General features: G+C 36.0%; 1 long non-coding RNA gene across 1 annotated transcript; it reads right to left on the bottom strand.

The window, feature by feature from the left end:
• Positions 1 to 11415: 11415 nt before the first annotated feature.
• Positions 11416 to 12785, bottom strand: LOC131236774 (uncharacterized). The gene is made up of 2 exons (XR_009166873.1): positions 12588 to 12785; positions 11416 to 12486 (listed from the first exon to the last, which is right to left on the bottom strand). It is a non-coding gene; the product is annotated as an uncharacterized LOC131236774 (long non-coding RNA).
• Positions 12786 to 15099: the final 2314 nt, after the last annotated feature.

The following is a 15099-nucleotide window of genomic DNA, read 5'->3' as shown; positions in this document are numbered from 1 at the left end:
TAGCTGGGACAAGGGTATAATGATGATGATGAAGTGGTAAACCAGCATGTGAAATGTGGAGAAAAAGCAGCTGAGGATTCAGGGTTCCGAGCTTGACTCGACTCAGATTGAACCTCAACTCGAATCGACTCGGATCGAATCAGCTCGGTGACTAGGTTATTTTGATATTAACGTTGCTCTACGAGCATTTGATGAAATGACTCAACGAAGTGTGACTGCCCTCATATCTTGATTTTGATGTTGCTCGCCGAGTGTATGATGAAATACCTGTAAAGTGTTGTTATTGTTTTGTATTTTGTGAGAAATTAAAGATGCATTCTACATGTTTGAGAAAATGTCGCATAGGCCCAAATTGGCTCGGGCTGCTGACCGAACCGAGCCAAGCTGGTCAGACAGGCTCGAGGATCAGGCTGAGCTGAGTTCGAGCTAGGGTTAGCTACTAGCTGAGTCGAGCCGAGCTGTGCCAAGCTCGACTCGGTTCAACTCGTGTATAGCTCTACCCATCACTCACAGTTATTGTCTGATTCTTAAGAAACTTTTCATTTTATCAAACATATTCCCATTGTTTTGAGCATAAATGTATGGTCAAGACAACTAACTACGTTTAGTATTTACCGTAGCTTATACAAGATAAGAGAATCATTATAATATATTGCTATTTTACAACACCGTCATATCATTAACAGGAACTGATCTTCTTGGACCACATGCTACTCTATGGCAAAGTTATTTTGCAGCACCACATATTTATAATAAAAGATTAGATGCTCCTCTATAGTATGATGTACATCCATATAGTTGGTCTAATTAAACATGTTGCCAACAAACTAACTGTCTACAACCATAATTGTTTTTTTTTTTTTTTTTAATTATAAAAATTCCATAACTATTGAAGGTAACCATTGGGCCTGTCAATGGGCCGGGCCTGGGGCTGGTCTTGGCCCGATTTTGAACTGTTTTGGGTTGGGCTGTCGAGCAGGCCTTATTCAAAATTAGGGTTGTACATCGAGCCGAGTTGAGTCGAGGTGGGCCAAGCTCGGCTCGACTTGTCCGTGCTATATTCGAGTTTGAGCTCGCCCTCGAGCTAAAGCTTGGCTTGTTTGCCAAAGTTGTCGAGTCGAGCTAGTGGTTCGAGTCGAGTCGAGTTTACCTCGAGTCGAACTCGAGCTTGTTCATATGTTAACTTATTATATTTTTGGAAAAAAAAAATAGAAATTAAATGTCAATCATGTTAAGTCTAAAATGTCTCATATCATATGCTACATTATTAAGATTAAAAAAGAAAAGAAGTGTCACATAAACCAGATACTATCGTACCACAAAACCGCATGTCGATCCTTAACAATCAACATCAAATTTAAAGAGTTAAAATATATCAAAAAATATAAAACGTTAATAAAAAAATTTAAACGTTACATTCCTTCAAGCATTTTGGTCCACGTCTTCACTTCATTCTCCTCTTCATACTCTTCAGCATCGAAATTGCTACCGCCCCAAATTGGATGCAATCAATATTGCGTACATATTAGTACTTCAACTGTATTCGAGGCGAGTGAACTTCGATACTTGCTAACTACCATGCTCCTGGTGCTAAAAGTTTATTATGATGCCATGGTCGAAATTGGAATTGATAAAATGTCTCGTGTCATCACCGAAAGTTTAAGGTATTCATGGGCTCAAGACGTCTACCACTGCAAAACATCAAAATCATCTTCTTGTAGCCTTATGATCGGCTCATCCAGATACTTCTCCACTTCGGATTCAGTTTTTTCCATCCCTGTTTCTTCTTCGTCTAAAAAAGACATAAAGTCACAAAGACGCTTGTCCGCAGTTTGAGAAGTATCTATTGAACTTGATATTTCGGTCGATTTATCAACATATGAAGCGAACAACTCTTCAATTGCAGCATCAATAATGGCGGTCTTCGTTGAAACTCTTTCGGAACTAAAATAAAGTGATCTGAAAACCAATCTAACCATTGTTATCTTTTATCGTGGATCCATGACAACTGCAATGGCCATTAATAAGTGGCATTCAGCATAATACTTAGCAAATATCAACTGCATTCTTATAACCATCGCTTTTAGAAAATTTGGACCATCAGCGGCACACTTTTTTAGCGCGTCCATAATGAAGATAATTTCAGGAAGAAATTGATTTGCCGTGAGATACTTATTTTCTAAAAAAATCTTCATTTAGTCGTAAAAAACTTTGAGAAACTGATGAACATCTTCAGCTTTCTTCTAGTCTTCATCACTTGGCACATATGTGTATATTTTATCACTCGCCGCAAGTTCAGGGAATGCAAGTTTAAATTCTAAAGTCGTATCAACATTTTATAAGTGAAATTCTAGCGCGTGCAGACATCCAACTTCAACTGCTGTTTAGATTTCAAATCCAAATATTGGATTATATCATTCCACGTACTCAGTCTTGAAGGTGATCCCTTTATATATTTAACGTTATCTCGTATGTTGGCAATCGTTAAATCAATTGCTTTAATCCTTTCTTGCACAATCAAGTTGAGTATGTGAGCACAACATCTAACTTCGAATATTTTACATTCGAAGAATAAATTTTTGGCAGCCTTGAATTGAGTACGTAAGAAAGAAACTAAAGTATCATTGGAAGAGACATTATCTAAAGTAATTGAAGAAATTTTCTTTTCAATGTCCCACTCAACAAGACAGTTGTAAATGCAGTCGGACAGTATCACACCAGTATGAGAAGGAGGAACGTAGCGGAAGTTTAAAATCCTCTTTTGTAGTTTCCAATCTAAATCAACGAAGTATGCGGTCAATGACATATATTTCTTTCTCTAATTCGAGGCTGTCCACATATCTGAAGTCAAACTTATTCTAGATACAGATGCCAAGAAAGCTTTAAAGTTAGCTTTCTTAACAACATACATCTTCATGTACTCTCTTTTCACAGTAATGCGAGAGGCCTTCTCACATCTGGAATTTAGAAATTTACAAAATTTCATAAAAACATTGCTTTCTACCATGTTAAATAACTTCTTATTGACTATCACCAACCTCACAAACCACTCTTTCAGTTTATCCGGATCATACTTATATGTTGAGAGTACAGCTTGAGAGTCGTCATATTCAGAAATGGTAAATGAAAGCAGTTGCTGGACTCTACCTTTCAATGTTCTTAGTCTCTTCACACATTTATCAATATGTCTCTGATAGTGAGTTGTAGAAAAATCAGAATACTTGCTGTAAAGAGTTTTACCAAACTTACATATAATCTTGACCGAACTATCTGGTTACGTGATCTCATCAAAAGATTCCCATATCGCCGATCTTTTTTTCTATTTCACCGAACCTGAAGCTGTTTTAACCTTGTTTTTTAATTTGTCTCCCTCCATAACAAAAGGAGACGTGATTGACGCACCAGGGCCAGGAGTACTTGAGTTTTCCTCACTATTTATCTAAAAATCAAAAGATAATAATGATATGGTAAGATCAAGGCTTTTATAAGTTGAAGTAATCAGTCAATCACAATTATACCTATATATAAATATATAATACAAACAATATCAGGACCCTCTATAAACCGCAAGACACAAATGTCTCAAATAGTCTCCTAATAAATAAATTCACCGGGATATATACATATACATAACTATAATTTGTCCATAATTGTTTCAAATTTTGTTTACTAATTGTCTCTAAAAATCTTATTCCTACTTGTCTCTATCTAGAGGTGCTAATTGTATCTATCTCATTCGGTAACATACCATGTACTGTCCCCATACAATTTACATGCAAGTCGAAATTTCAGCAGCACCTCCCTATATTCTCCAACTATAGGTAAAATTCAATACTAATTAGCTGTCACACCCACATGTAATCCATTACACATGTAATGAAAACCAACTCGTAAAAAATCACATATCCAGAGAAAATATAGGAAAACACTACCGAAATTTCGATTACATGTAAATTGAATGATGACAACTCAAGTACATGGTATTGTACCGAACTGTCCAAAATTGGACAATTTAGGAATCCATAAAGAACAAGTATTTTCAGTGAAATGATTGTACTTGTTCAATATAAATTCCTAAATGGAGTATATTGCTAAATCACTAGGTGGCCTAAATATTAATTAACAACATCAGATGACAAATAATTACAAGCATCAATATTTAAAGAAAAAAATTTAAAATATATAAGAAACAATTTTTTCATACAACTACAAGTCTACAAGAAAAAAAATTAAGAACAAATAAGAATATAATGCATATTATGGTAGGTAAGTTAAGTTAGAGCATTATAGTAGGAAAGTTAAGTTAATGCATTTACTCCATACAAGTACAACTATAATATTACAACTAAAAAACTTAATACATCAAAGTTAATTTTTAATATTCTCTTTATCCTACTCTAGATCAGATCCATAATTTTCGTCGTCCATGCTCGGGCTGGTGGTATTCTCTCCAATATGATCATTAACCTCCCCTGAATCAGAAGGTGGGGAGACTGTTTCACCATGCTCTTGTATAGATTCAGCTAATTTTTTCAAACTATTTTTATGAGTTGATCTATACAGAATACCCAAGTTCTTGTAGAATGAGGCGAGTTTGGAAATAAACTTTGATGACTTCTTTCTTGTCGAGTTCGGTCTTACTTATGCGTCATGTTGTCGAGGAGCGCATCGTTGATATCTTGATGCATCTGTCTCTTTTTTGCTTAACTTCAAGACTAATTGTAATTGCTCTTCTTCCAGTCTTCTTAATCTAGCTTCATTCTCCTTTTCTTCTTCCCTACTTATTTTCTTCACCCTTTCTATTTCAAAATCTTCGTTGATTATAACAGGTCTGTTATTGTATATTTTATGGCTAGTTGTATTCGGTGTGGGGGATGAGGTAGAAGGCTTCTTGTTGGAGTTTACAAGATCCTAGTATAAAAATCGTACCTCATCTGATGCTTTGAGACATGGTTTTGCATCTTCCCTGACCCGATAAGTGTAATATAAGCTGATTTGTTTTGTTAACAAATTTGGCCCCACACAATTTACATTAGATTTTCATTCTTCTAGAGTTTGGGGAGTACACTTCGGATCCATAATCTCAAATATCGGTGGATAGATCATCGGAGACATTGTTGCAAACCATTTAGAAACAAAACATATTTAACGAATGTTTTCTTTTTCTTCCAAAAATTGTGAACTAGACTACTAGAGCCACTTCTATCATAATCAATTTGGACTTCTTATTTTATTAAGAAGGTCTAAAGTCCAATATGTTGGATTATAAGTTAAGGTCCAACCAATGTATAACTTCTAAGTTTCCATGTGTATATAAAATCCAACCAATCCAATATTTTTTCATAATCACATAGATTAGCTTCTAAGCTTCCATGTGTACTTCCCGTGTGGCCATGTGTATATAAGTTAAGGCCCCCCAAACCCGACTCAAACCAGCACCACCTGACTCAAACCAGCACCACCAACTCGACCTAGCACCCAGCCCGACCCAAACCCCAACCCGACCCAACCTAGCCCCTAATCTACAATAAATCTATAATCATATAAATCTACAATAAATTTACAAGTTAAATTTTAAAAAAAAAAATTTTAAACACCTACCTTGGAGAGATTGAGAGAATGAGAGAGAGATCGGGTCGAGTCGGGATGGGGCGCGGGTTTGCTCGGAGCCTCGGAGAGATTAGGAGAAAGAGAGAAAGAGAGAGATTGGGCGACCGGCGGAGCCGAGCTGGATTGCTGGGTGCGGTGGGTTGTGCGACTGTGCGGGCAGCGGCTGGGGCTGGGCGGGCTAGAAAGAAAGAGAGGAAGGTGAGGTAGGAAAGGGTAGGGGGGGCCGGTCGAGTGCTAATGATATTAAGGTTTCTTTTTTTCTTCTTTTTTTAACTTTAAGTGTGTGTGTGTGTGTGTGTGTAATATTAAATATTTTGAAATTATTATTCGAGCCAAGTCGAGTTCGAGCTTCGAGTCGAGTTGAGTTGAAATGCACCATGCTTGAACTCGGCTCGAACTTAACTCGAGCTTCGTACAATGAGCTTGACTCGACCCGAGTTGGCCTTTTAAGCCGAGTCAATCCAAGCTGACTCGAGGCGAGTTGAGCGAGCTTTTCAAGCTAGCTCGACTCGTGAACAGCCCTATTCACAATTCTGATTTTTTAGGCACAAGCCTGGCCCATTGACACCCTTAGCAATCTTTTATATTCCACACATACATGCTTCCACATGTATAATCTACGTGTGTAGATATGCATGGCCTACATTTTACAATCGGATTTCTCTGTTATCACCCATTTCTAGCTGCACATTATTTAAAAATCTTTATTTATAATCATATATGCATATCTCAAGATTTAATAATCCAAATCATCAATTCTAATCCATTGACCTATTACCCAATAATCTTTATAACTGGAATTGGCTAATTAAAGAGGATAAGTTGGAATGGACTGATCAATTTTTGCCGAATATCTTCCAATTTTATGTTGAAGAAGGATGCAACAATTCACTCCCGTAACGACCCTATCTGATGGGCCTTGAGCTGCGTTAAAATCCGTGCTCTTTTACACACGGACTTACGCCCACACACACACATTCCACAGTGGGATTTCATCACAAAGGATACTAGAACCCATAACCCCGTGTTGAAACTCTCGTGAGTCTACCACCGAGGCATGAGTAAGGACCCAACTTGTCTTAGGTCTTGTGTGTGAAAAAACCACAACGTGGATAGAGAAAAAGGTAACATTGAATCCTTAGGAAATGGAAAACCATGAATTCTGATTTCCTTCCATTGTTTGTTTGGCAATTTAAGGTCCACTTTTCTCTTTGCTACCTGGAATTCGGACTTCCATTCGGTAATGACCCTCCAGTACCGAGCTCAGTACTGGTCAGTGCTGGAAAAACCTGGATGAGCTCCACCATGATGCATGTGTTTTATCCATGCCATCCATCCATTTTTATAGATCATTTTATAGAATGAGCTATGCCATCCATCCATTTTTATAGATGATTTTATAGCATGAGCTAAGAAATGAGACGGATTCCAGGTAGACTATAGCATAGGAAACTGTAGAGATTAAATGCTCACCGTAAAAAACTGATCGTCGCTACAAAAGTTTTGGATCAAGCTGATATTTGTATTTTGCCTTCATCCAGGTCGTGTGACCTAATCAACCGGTAGGATGGCAAATAAAAATTACAGTGGGCCCTTGGGAAGTTTTTAATGGTGGGCGTGAATGGTGGGCTTTCAATCACGCACAAGAGATTTGGATCTACCTCATTTTTAGGTTCATTGCCTAAAATGAGCTGACACATACATCATGGTGGGGCCCACAGCTTTTTGGAAATCCATTGAATTAAATGCTACATCTGCTGGTCAGACGAGTCACCCCTATTCTTGAGTCTTGAGTCGAATCCGACTAGTTGTCAGTCCTTTATATGTATACTATCTTTGGTATAAGGAGAAGTGAATACCATGGCTCAATTTTGATATTTTGCCGTTAAACCGAGGGTACTTTCGTAATTGGGCTTTTCCATTTTTGGTTATTTAAATATAACCGCACGTGGTTTGGTTTTAAATTATTTAAGGTAATGCACTTACCTTTTCAAAAGATGTTAAAAGGTAATGAGAAAACGGTTATTTGACTTTTGACTAATGAAGGCCGGCGAAAAACACCACTAATGTAAAAGACTATTTTGCCTTTAAGGGGTGCTTGTTTTCACTAATCCACCCCAATTATTTGGAGATGGTGTATGAAAGAGCATGGGGCGCATGGTTACATATACGGTCGATCAAAACCATCCATCCGATTTTATACGTTCATTTTAGACAATGAACTAAAATAACTATGTAGATCTGAATTGTAGGTGGGCTCTAGGAAAGTTTCAATGGTGGACGATTTTTGAACTGTAAAATAAATTTACATAGCATGGTCCACTTGAGCATTGGTTCTATCTCATTCCCTAAAATGATAAGGAAAAACAAATAGATGGACAACGAATTTTTCACAAACACCATGGTAGGCCTCACCGCGCTTACCCTATTGCATGTAGGGCTCAGTGTGTTGTGGAGAAATCCACCCTGTCCATCCATTTTGGTAGATCATGTTAAGACATGAGATCAAACATTAGGCAGCTCTGAAACTCAAGTGGGCCACATGACTAGAAATATTGAAAAGGGATGGTCCACCATATAAATTTTATGGGCTCCACCGTGATGTTTATATGCAATCCAAACCATTCATAAATTGACCCAACTGTTTATAAGGTCATTCCCACTGGGAAGAATTGAAAAAACAAAATTATTAGCCTGATCCAAAGCTTCTGCAGTCCATGAATGTTTCAATGGTGGGTGTACAATCTCCACTGTTTTCTGTTGTGTAGCCAAAAGAACATTGATAACAGAAAATAATCCAATTGGATGAACACCAGGATGTCAGAAAAAAGATAATGTTGGTTTGGGGTAAGTTTAGGATAAATGTTGGTTGTTTGTGTGGAGACTCTGGTATAATCCTGGAGTCTATTCTTTCTATCATTTTCTGCTTCCATATGTTAATTTGGATAGTGGTCTAGCCTGAGATTAATTTATGACCTTAACTTATGGTACTTTTTTCTTTCTTTTCGCTAAGAGAGAATTATATTAAAAGAGAATAATTGGGTTTGGGATGGAAGAGCAGTGGATGTCCAGATCCGTTGGCATTATAATAGAATCTAAACACTTTACAAAGTTAAAGACCATAACAAAAGCTCCATCTTTTTTTCGTTTATTTATTTATATTCATTTGTTTATTGAATTTCAAATTGAGACTACCATCTGATATAGATTAATATCCCAGTGGATTCAGCTCAGTTGAGGTGTTGTTTTGTTGAGTAATAAGAGTAAAAACTCATATGGTTGGGAAAATATTACTGCAGCTGCAGGACTGCTGGCTCCAATCACCTCACAAATAGGGGGTCTTTGAAATATATATATATATATATATATATATATATATATATATTTCTTGGCTGTCAATTTTAAATTACCCAATAATGTCATTAGTCTTCCCAACGCTATGGATTGCTGTGAATTCTGGCTGTACCTTTGGTGAAGATACTTCCTGTGGACCTTTGTTTCTTAGCCTTACTCAAATTTTAGATATCATCTAATCTGAAAATGGTAGTAGTGGGTGCACAGTAGCAATAGTTCTTTATCACCTGGATTGCATGATTATGAGTTCCCCATTCTCTACCTTTTTGGTCAAAAAGCATTGTGTGCTCTTCCCTTTAATTTCATAAATTTTCATTTTTATGATGAAATAAATGTATAGAACTCAAGCATAGCCTATATGAGATTCACATCTTAGAAAAAGGTTTCACCGCTTCTAAACTTCAGTTGTAAAATCTGTAAATACAAAAGGAAAAATAAAATAATTGATCAATGGCCGGAAGAAATGGCATAAATCTCCTCAAGACAGTAATTGTTAATCCCTGACCATCTTAGATTTTGCATTGACAATACCTATGAAAGAATAAATTTCAACATTAAAGCACAACCTTTAAATAACAGTGAAGAGTTTACCAAATAGCAAACATTATAACTTGCTTTTGACTTTCATCAGCTCAAACTGTAAGTGACGTCCCTCCAAATGTTATGAGATTGGAAGCTCCAAAAAGATGCAATTAGGCCACGGCTTAAAGGACTTGAATTATACTTCAATGCCTTATTATTTCCTTTAGGTTTTTTTTTTTTTTTTTGGGGGTTGGGTTAGCTTGTTAGTACACACCATGTCAGTACACACCCTCCATGTTAGCCACCCCCACTAGGGATCAATACCAAGACCTCAAGTGTTGAATTTCCTTTAGTTAATGATGTAAATGAAATCCCAAATTCAATTGATCCAATTTTTAAAAGAAAACCAAATTACCTGGAGCATTGAAGACAATAGAATCAATGTTGTTATCTCAACACATTATTGACAATTCGCATGTGGTGTAATAGGATTACTACGGTTGTGCATGCGGAAGCTTAACAATTATAAGAAATGAAGGCTATGTTCTAAAGGGGAGATGATTAAGACTAAATAAAAATTTTATTTTTTTAAAGCACAATTGTCTACTTAGGCTAATATGCAAATTAAGCTAAGCAAGACAATTAAATTTAAAGCTTTCAAGCTAATAGATGGTCTAATCACATATACTACAAATGATATGTCAATTAAACAACTAGTCAATAAACATGATAGTGTACATGTGTGTGTGCTAACTATCAAGTTTAGCATTCATCTAATCATGCATACAAATAATTAAGCATCCAATCTCATAAGTATAATTAAACAAGTGCGCAATTGACAATCCCAAACATATACATGTATAGTTTAATCTCCTATAACTAATGTGAAGTTGTATTTCCTTAAGGATTCACCTATATGAGTCTTCTAGAGAATTTAGACAATGGTATGCCTATAGAGGTTGAGTCTAATCTCTAAAAAATTGAGGAGTTCAAGCATATCTTTAAGGTGGAGGTTGAAATCCTTATAAGAGTGTTAATCTCAAGGAAGATAACTTAGAACTATTTGGTTTAAAGACTTGAGATGAGGAATATAATCATGGAATCACCTAAACTTCTATTGCATTAAAAATTCATCCATATGCCCAAGAACCAAATGTCATTTATAAGAAGTTCAAGTTTCAATGGTCAAAAAACAGTTCTGACGATGCCATTTATCGATGGCATCGAGGCGACATTCGATCTCATCGAAGAGTACCTCGATGCCATCGAGAAAATCAGATAATATAATATATTTCTTGCTAGATATATCTGAGTTACTTTTTGATACCACGGGTGGTCTACGAAACCATTGAAGTAAACTTTCGATATCATCGAGAAAATCGGATAAAATATTCATTTCTTATTGGATATATCTGACTCTCTATTTGATGCCATCGAGGGAATCTTCGATGTCATTGAGGGGATCTCGAAGTCTGCTCGATGGGATCGAGCAACACTCAAAAACTGTTGTTTTGGACGTATGTTTTCACAATAGTTCCGCACCTCTTTTAACCTTACTTATTATATTTCAATTACGCCAGATCCTAAGACTAAAAGATGATTGGCAAGATTTACCTATTAAGCCAAGATCATCTAGAGGTTTAAGGTTTGTATTGGGTCAATGATTAGGGTCACCAAAACACCTTATTTACATATTTTCCATTCCTTGATGATCTTGTACTCTTGCGTCTTCGGTCTTCAGCTTTTAAAGGCTCAACAGACTACATAACATAGGAACTCGTATGATTGACAAACAAGATGCACAAATCAATGCACTAACAATTATCACAAATACTACAAATGATTTTTTTTATTCTTTTATTTTTAAATAGCTATTACAAATCAATCAAATATTTGTTATGAAGTAAAATAAGAAAGAGAAAGTCTCAAAAGAGCAACTTGTGCTTCAAATATCAAAGATAAGATAGAATTGGATAAAAAATAAACAGCTTTCTTGACCTCCTTACAATCAGCTACTTAATTTTCTCATGACTAAACAATATTTCCAATATATATTGATTATAATATCATAACCATGGAAACTACTAACTAAAGGAACAACATGCAAAATAGCCATATGGATATAAATTTCTAACTCTAGCATAAACCAATAGCTCCAAAAAAAAAAAAAAAATGCTTGATGATAATCACCTTAAGGAAACAAATTTAAGTTTTCAACAATGATTTTAAACAATCACATAAAAATAAATAAGTCCATAGATAACACCATTAGTAGGCTTTAATAGAATTGGAGGCTAAATGCATTAGCGTCACAACGCAATTGTCAATAAGGATTAGGCTAGGCATTTAAACAAGCACTTTAGTCTTGAAAGTGAGGAAAGGCATGGGCTAGAGGGAACTAGAGCTTCTAGACAAGCTTAATCTAGAGGTGGTCTCCGCCCTCAATAGTGAGGTTGCTGCAAAAGGGCAATGTACAAGGATGAGGTTAATGGCGGAGGTGATGCGGTCGTCATTCTGGCTGGAGATGCAGTAGTCATCGAAGAGTGTCTTCTTGTGAAACTAAGCTATGGATTGAATGTCGTCCCCATGTAAGAGGTTGTGTAGGAATATAGCATGGTCCCTGGTTAGATACAGATGACACATCCTCCCAATCTTGTCTAAGGATGATACAAATCCTAGTCCAACAAAACAAAAGATGCATGCGCATTTTCATTGAAGCATTTAAACATTCATCTGAAATGCATGTTAATTGAGATTTTAATTTTTTTGCCTCCAAACCTACCTCCAGTCGCAAGCCCCAAATCCCTAATCCTTTTCTCGTCACAAACCTACCTCTCACCCCTACTATCTCCACCCACCCTTTGTAATCACCACCACCTCTATCTCTATTTCACCCCCTCCAAAACTACCTCCATCACCCTTGTCGTTGCATCTCCAACCCACAATCTCCAAGCTCCGGAAACTCATTTACTTGATGGAGAGAAATCCTAACAAAAAAGCCTGAAACCAAAATGATATGGATTTGAGAGAGAGAGAAAGGGAAAAGGATAGTGACATTAATTTGCTAGGGTTTTTTAGAGAGAGAAAATGAAAAAACTTACGTGAATGAAAAAGCTCGCAGGCAGCACCGTCTTGCATGAGGCTAGAGTCTCACATAATTCGCTCTCTTCAAATATTAGCCCGTGAGAACAAAAATTTTCGCGGGCCTTTTTTCAAAAACATTTTGTAGGTTTTAGCTATGGTTTTAAACCATAACAATATAATTATGGTTTTATTTGTATCAAAAAAGCCTCATAGTCGATAGCATTTTCTCCTTTTTTGTTAGTGCATTTTTAGGCATGCCCACTTAAGTTGTTGGATAATAGGTTGGAGTATAGTATTCGATTTGTGGGCCCGATATAGCATATTTTGATACAACATTTACAATAATAATATTACCACCCATAATATCCTTGATCAATCAATATAAAGTTTTCATCAACTCTTCCTTAATAATCATCAACGTCCATTTGTAATCATCATCCGCAAGTTCAACACATTCTACAGACTAAAAAGTGTATATTTGATACTATGAAATATAATGATTTTGACATCTCCAATCCCAACAATTTGCATGCATTATTATTAGTCATGTAAATTGTGCTGCAATCATATAATCAATATGTGCAAAAGCAATCTTTGTGTGGTATTATATAAAACAAAGCATTCAAATTCAAATTTTATTTACAGTTCGGATTCTCTTATGTAATCATAGATGACAACACTTTTCCATCTTTGGGTAAATCACATTTCTGAAATATGTTTTATTGTGAACCCTTTAAATTTAATACTTGATTGTGCGAATTATATTTGAAATTTTTTAGATTTGCCTCCTTGAATTTATAATTTTTGTATAAGTGTTTGTGTTCTTTCGAATTAGATATCGTATAATCTCTCCCACAAATTATTTTATCTCTAGGACTTCTTTTATTTTCCTTTGATAACAATTGTAGTCTTCCTTCAATAACACCAAGTTCATTTTTAATTAATTTTCATAACGTGTGATTGGATCCATTAAACTTCATCACCTTGAATCCGGTATAAATCAATCCAACAATCTAAAGGAATTGTAACACGAACGTCAACACCGATCTTATAATAAAACACTTCTCAACCTTTGGCTCTTATATCAAATATCGTTATGGAAACATATTCGTACACAACTAATACACGTAACATAAAATCATAAACGAAATGAGGTAGACCAAATTAAAGTCTAAAGCCAAAGAGAAAATTAAGAGACAAATTAAATTATAAAGGTGTGGTTCGGTAACTTTCTTAAGCAGGGCTTTCTTCTTCACTAAAATAAGATAAAATAATAACACAAGATTTACATCTCTCCCCACTGTACATAAAATCTCTTACCAAGAAACCTTAAGAACATCAACCTCCTCTTTACATGTATTGCCCTTTGATACACAACACCATAGGAGAGAGATCACAACCCAAAGGCCTACTTAAATTAGCCTTCATGAATTTCTCATGGTACAAGAGACGAAAGAGAGAAGGGGTTTCCAATTAGGACATAAAGGACGTGTATAAGGCCACCACCGCAAATAAGTTTCACACTTTAGTGGACCTAATTTGAGCTCTTGTATGCCATGTGAGGGGACATGTGAGCAGCCTACCTTCTTTTTTTTTTTTTTTGGTTAGCTTGTTAGTACACACCCCACTGTGAGCAGCCTATCCTGCCACATTATCAAGTTGTTGTAGAAAAAGTCTCACACAGTCAGTGCAAATGAAAAAAAAAAAACAGAATAAATGAATAACAAGAGGCGAGGCATTCATAACTTGAGTTGTCTAGAGCTTTTAATGAATCCGGTAGTATCTCTGCTTTACTTGATCACTAGTAATGCTTGCTGCCTGTGTGCATACCTACCCCAAATGCCATGTGTGCATACCTACTTGCATACCTACCCCAAATGCCCCTGACTTATTTATACCACGGAGATAAAAGTTGATAATAAACAATGAAGGTTGCTACCTAATGCTTTTTTTTCTAGCTAACGAATTTGCCCTATTCCTTCTAATGAATTACAAATTGCCCCAACTTGTCTTAGGTCTTATATGTGAAAAAACTATATAGTAACATTTTGATGTAGAGTAGGTTGCAGACACTTTCATATCCAATATGGAACAGAGAAGGCCCAATCGGAGGTGGAAGTGACTATGACCATCAAAACCTTAAAACAAGCATATCTCACAAACTGGAATGAGTTATTTCATATACTATATATGATTTTGGGTAGGAGAAGCTACTTTAACAAACCAACCTTGATGTGCCGGGTTGCCCACGCTGAATTTGTGAGATTCCATTGGATCGGCAGTCGAAACTTCATTTTAATTTCATTTTTACTATTTGTAGCAAATTTTAGTTCGATCATAATTGTTGATCCTTTGAGCTTTAGGAGTCGTGCCCAACATGAAATGGCTTAGGAAAATTAAGAGAATAGTGTGGTTAGGCCAAATTGGACATTTACTATTTTCGGCCAAAAACAATCAAGTCTAGTAGAAATCATGACCGTCTATAAATTATAAGTTTATTATTTATAGTAAGTCATGAATTCTAGGGAG

This window comes from Magnolia sinica, chromosome 2, assembly GCF_029962835.1.
Source record: "Magnolia sinica isolate HGM2019 chromosome 2, MsV1, whole genome shotgun sequence".
Taxonomy (NCBI): Eukaryota; Viridiplantae; Streptophyta; class Magnoliopsida; order Magnoliales; family Magnoliaceae; genus Magnolia; species Magnolia sinica.
The sequence above is the reverse complement of the archived record's forward strand: the minus strand, read 5'-3'. Positions and strand labels throughout refer to the sequence as shown.